This window comes from Telopea speciosissima, chromosome 6 (assembly GCF_018873765.1).
Source record: "Telopea speciosissima isolate NSW1024214 ecotype Mountain lineage chromosome 6, Tspe_v1, whole genome shotgun sequence".
In the NCBI taxonomy this organism is placed as follows: domain Eukaryota; kingdom Viridiplantae; phylum Streptophyta; class Magnoliopsida; order Proteales; family Proteaceae; genus Telopea; species Telopea speciosissima.
This window is the reverse complement of record NC_057921.1, coordinates 9,634,189-9,640,146: the sequence shown is the minus strand read 5'-3', so window position 1 is coordinate 9,640,146 and position 5,958 is coordinate 9,634,189.

Genomic DNA, 5,958 nt, shown 5'->3' with positions numbered 1-5,958 from the left:
AAGTCAGGAGAAGAAGGAGAAGAGATGTTACCTGGAGAACGATCTGGTTCTAGGGTCGGCAATTGGATTGGTACTAGTGCTGTAATGGATGGTAGCTGCATGTTTTTGGAATGTCCCTTGTGGTAGGTTTTGAGATTAGAATCATTAATTTTCTTCTGAAATTCCCTAATGTTTTGTTGGACTGGAGTCAACCCCCTGAAGGGGGTTTTCAGCAATAGGATTTTCAACATCATCAAAGTTCTCTCCCTGGGGAAAATCCTCTCTGTCTTTAGTAGGAGTGAGGGGAGGAGCAGAAAGCTCAAAAGGGGTGGGGTCAATATTCGGTTGGTTCTGTACAGGAAGGTCAGCCAACACATCTTCCTTGAAAGTCTCCCCTTGAAGAGGTGTAGATGGATAATAGGAGAGAGCGTCATGAAAGATAACATCCATACTGACCAAGGTACTACGGGTGGGGGGGTGGTAACATTTATAACCCTTTTGGGATGGAGAATATCCCAAGAAAATACGACAAATGCCACGCGGTTCAAGTTTGCCTGGCGATCTGGTATGCCTAGCATAACAGACACAACCAAAAACCTTAGATAGAACGACAAAGGAGGAATACCCCTGTAATAAAGTAGCAGGGGTTTGTAAGTCAAGGACTCGGGTAGGCAACCTATTAATGAGATAGGCTGCAGTAAGGACAACATCTCCCCAATATTGGGAAGGAACAGAATGGGCAAACATAATAGCCCGAGACACCTCAAGGAGGTGGCGATTTTTCCTTTCAGCCGCACCATTTTAGGCTGGGGTATCTACACAACTGGTCTGATGGAGGATTCCATGGGCAGCAAGATAGTGTTAGAACCAACCATCTATATATTCTTTGCCATTATCACTCCGCAATATCTTGAGAGTGGCATTGTATTGGGTCTGGACCATTTTATGAAAATTTTGAAAACAAGAGAAGACATCACTTTTGTTATGCATTAAATAAACCCATGTACTCCTAGAATAACAATCAATAAAAGAAATAAACCAACGATGGCCTTTGAGGGAAGGTTTTCGGCTAGGTCCCCAAACATCAGAATGAACAAGATTAAAAGGAAAAGAATTTTTTTTATTAGAAATAGAATAAGTGGTGTTGTAAAATTCGTCCTTATTACACTCTTTAACTAAAGCTGAAAATAAAAAAAGACAATTTGCCTAAAGGGGGATGACCTAGTCTTTTATTCCATTGTTGAAGTTCAAAAGGGACTAATGAGCTTTGATGAAGAGGAGAAGGAAGTGGTGGTGGTGAAGTAGGGCTCCCATTGTCAAGCAGGTACAATCCACCATGCATCTTCCCACAATCAATCGTCGCCCCCGTTGCCAGATCCTGAAAAACACAATGTGAAAGAAAAAAAGTTACTTTGCAATTTCAATCACGGTTAAGACTACTGATGGAAAAAAGATTGGTGATAAATTTAGGGATATGTAAAACAGATGATAAATTTAGAGAAGGAGAGCAACTGATAGATCCTTTCCCAAAGATAGAAGAGAGAGAACCATCAGCCACTCAGACTTTATCTTTACCAGAAGTAGGAGAATAACGATGAAATAGGCTGGAGGATCCAGTCATATGATCAGTGGCACCGGAGTCTATGATCCAGGGAGAAGAGACTACCAATGCACAATGACCAGCAAAAAAAATACATGAGTGGGCTAAATTTGAATCTGGAGGGTTGGAAGAACTGGCAGGAGTTGATGTAGTAGAAGTAGTGGAAGCGTGTAACATACGACGGAAAGCATGAAGTTCATCCTTAGATAGTCCAGTGTCAGTAGGAGGAGTAGCAGTGACAGCCTCAGTATGATCGTTTTTCAATTTCTGGGTAGCACGCTTAGATTTAATAATTATATTATTTAAATATTTAAAAAATATATAAAATTAAGGAAAAATACCTATTTTTGTTGAAAAATTATGCACAACAGTTGTACATAATGTCCAACTTCAAATGATGTCAAATACATCATTATGTTATAATATTTTATATTTGAAGGTATAATTATTTTTAATAAAAATTATAAATATTATTTTTAATTAATAAATAAATACTAGGGTTAAAGAATAAATAAGAGATAGGTATTTGATTGTTCTAATAGCTTCATATTATGTGCAATAGTTTTAAATACAATACTTTAAGTGTTTATTACCTTACTTTAAGTCTATAATAGTTACTAATACATGTTTTTTTATATAACAGTGTAAAAAATCAGATAAGGGTTACACAATGGGGGATATAGCATGGTTACATGGAGTCCCAATGTCTGAGGACAAAAAGAAGTCAAAGTGTAACTACTGTAGGAAGATTCTAAATTTTGGAGGAGCAACTAGGTTAAAGGAACATTTATCTGGTCTGGGCAAGAATGTTGCCAAATGCCAAAATGTTCCAAGCCAAGTGAAACTTGCAATGGCACAAAATTTAAGAGGGGTACGGACAAAGAAAGCTGAGAGGGAGAGACAACAAATAGCTTTCGATGAGGCAGTGCTAGAGAGGCCTGGTGTAGACATCCTTGGGGGAGTAGGAGATGATACTAAATATAGGTCTACACCTGGTGAGTTCCAATCAGAGGCTGAATGGAGGATTTACCAGCAGACTTTGGCAGCGAGTAGGCAAAGTTTTCATTTTGACAATATCAGATCATATGAGCAAGCAAGAGGAGCTGGTGGATCTGGCTCAGCTGCACCAGTGCAAGAAGATGAGAGGAGGAGAAGCACTGGCATAAGAGATATCCCACGGCTCTAAGCCCGACCACGAGCACGTTCCCAAGATACCATTTTTGAGCAGGATCCATCTACCTTTAGGCAACAAGATGCCAGCCAGCCAACCATCCCACAAGTGTTTGGTGGTAAACAAGAGGATGCACGAAAAGCCTTCAACAAGTTCATGCTATACAATGGCATTCCAGCTAATGTAACTCAAGGAACCTATTATAATGCATTCCTTGATGCTGCAGGGAGGGCTGACCCAGGATGGAAGGGGCCTACACCATATGAGTTGTATAATGTATATTTGCCTAAAGAGGTAGAGGAGCTGAAAGAGTACATAGAGGGTCTGAAGCCATTGTGGGACACATATGGGGTTACTCTTATGGCTGATGGTAGGACGGGACCTACTAGACAGTCCATTATAAATTTCATGGTGAGTTGTAATGGGAAGATTGTCTTCTTGAAATCTGTTGATGCATCAAAGCATGTCAAGGATGCATCATACTTGTACAAGCTACTGAAGCAAGTGGTAGAGGAAGATATAGGAGCAAAGAACCTTATCCAAATTATGATGGATAATGGTTCTAATTTTAAGAAGGCTGGAGAGAAACTGATGAACAAGAAGAGTAAGAGGATCCGCCTCTTTTGGACTCCATATGCAGCCTATTCTATTGATCTAATGCTGATGGACATGGGGAAAAAAGCTTTGGTGGCTGGTGTGGTCAATAGGGCAAGGCAAGTAACCACCTTTGTGTATAACCATGGTTATGCTTTAGCCTTGATGAGGGAGAAATGCAAGGGGGATTTAGTGAGGCCAGGTGTCACTAGATTTGCCACCAATTACATTGCATTGAAGAGCATCCAGTCAAAGGTGGTAGGTCTGAGGTCAATGTTTGCAAGTGACCAATGGTTTACTTAGCCAGGCTCTAGGACACAAGAAGGGAAGGCAGCACAAGAGACCATTGCAAGTAACGGATTTTGGAATGACTTATATAAAGTTGTTGCCATATTAGAATCAGTGGTGGCAGTACTAAGGATGGTTGACACTAAGAAGAAGCCTACCTTGCCCCACATATATGCTACCCTGCAAAAGCTGAAGGAAATGGTCCGAGCTGCAATACCCCGAAGTGCTCGCTCATACATTAACATCATTGATGAGCGATGGGAGAAGCACTTGAGTCATCCCTTGCATAAAGCTGGTGAGTTCAACACTTCAACATCTATACACTTTATGTGAGTTTTTACATTTACATATTCAAACCTCCAAAGTATTAAGTCACTAACAACTTATATTTGTGGTTTCCCCTTTACTAGCATACTATTTGAATCCAAAGTACTAGTACTCGCATGATCTTGGGCTAGACACGGATTTGTTACTGGCAGTTGAAGCTGTTATTGAGAAGTTGGAGGTCAATCCCAAGACACAATTTGACTGTAATGATGAGGTGAGACTATGGGACTTTGGTATTTTGCTAGTCAGTAAAGGAATGTAATTACTAAATAGCAAATACTGATGCCTCTAACACTCTTTCAAATTTCAAATGTAAATAGATCAAGGCCTTCAGAGAGGCCTCCGCAAGTTTCGGTCAAAAATCTGTAGTGGAGGGTAGACAAAAGTCAGACCCTGGTAGGTGGCAATGTGGCATGATTTTACATATATGACTTATAATTTTATCCTTTACAATTTACATATTCTTAATATTCTTTGTTTATAATGTAGCTGACTGGTGGGTGCTGTATGGTACAAGTTCACCCAACCTGAGGAAGGTAGCAATCAAAGTGCTGTCACAAACTTGTTCATCCTCTGGCTGTGAGCGCAACTGGAGTACATTCGCCTTGATACACTCAAAGAGGCAGAACAGATTGGGTAGTCAACGACTAGAGCAACTGGTATATGTATATTATAATATGAGACTAAGGATAAGGCACATACATGAAGAATTTGAGAAGAATGACAAAGAGCCCATCGAGCTAGCCAACATATTCCAGGAGGACTCTGATGAGGATGAGGATCCCCTATTCCAGTGGGTGAGGGATTGTGGTGCACCAGAGATGGATGAGCCTGGAGGTAGGCCTGATTCCACTATTACGTCCATAACTGGCATAGATGTTGAGGACTATATGTCGCAAGAGGGGCGTGCACATTCTCAGTCACCGAAACCATTTGAGGCTGCAACAGGAACTCCTCCTGATGATGATGATGATGGTGATGGTGATGGTGATGACCCTGCTGGTGGTGATGACCCTCCTGCAAGTAGTGGTGGTGGTACTGGTGGTGGCATGCCTACCGGTGGTTATTATGATGATCGTCATGAGGGGATGTGCGACCAATACCAGCAAGAAGTGGGAACACAGCAGGACCCTGTGCATTTCACAGGTGAGTCTCAGTTTACACATGCCACACAAGATCAAGACCATGGTGGCCACAACAAAACTTACAAGAGAAGGACGGGTTGCAAACAGAACCAACCTCAGTATGATGACACGAGTATGAACACCATGGTAGCAAGTTTTGGAAGCATGAGTATGGATACTGGTAGTCAGCATCAGCCGTGGCAATTATATCAACCTCATTATGAATATGATTATGGCCAGCAGAGCACCGGTTCTAAATATAGTTCCTATGGTCAGTTTGGGCAGCCAACACATGCGTATAACTATCAAAGTAGTGAGTCTGGCATTGGGTCTAGCATTGGGTCCATCGATCCGTCCACATTCCAAGTCCCAGGCATTCCTCAATATGACAGTAGCATAAGCGGTGCATCTCATCCTTCATGGCAATGGTCTAACTCCACTGTGGAACAGTTATACCCTAGGTTAGGGATGTTGGCATATGTTGATGAGAACTCTTATATGAATGTTGTGGAGGACTATACACAACAGTTTAGCAACAATATGTCATGGGAAGACTATGTGGTACAAATAGGGAATGAATATGTCATTCAATCTCATTTTATGTGATGAAGTTGTAACTTGTAACTTAAACATTTGTAATGCTTATTAACTTGTTTCCTATTAATTGAATGTTTTGTTTGAGTTCTATGTACATAAATTATGTCATTAATGTATCTATTATGTTATTTTAATATGTCGCCACCTAGCAACTAAGGGTCCGATGTAAAAGTCATATTTGGACTTTGTTTTTGTAAAATATAATAATGCCATTGTGTTTAAATGGCCTAAAATAGACTGTGTACCAATTTTCAGACCCAACAGAGCCCTAAAACCCA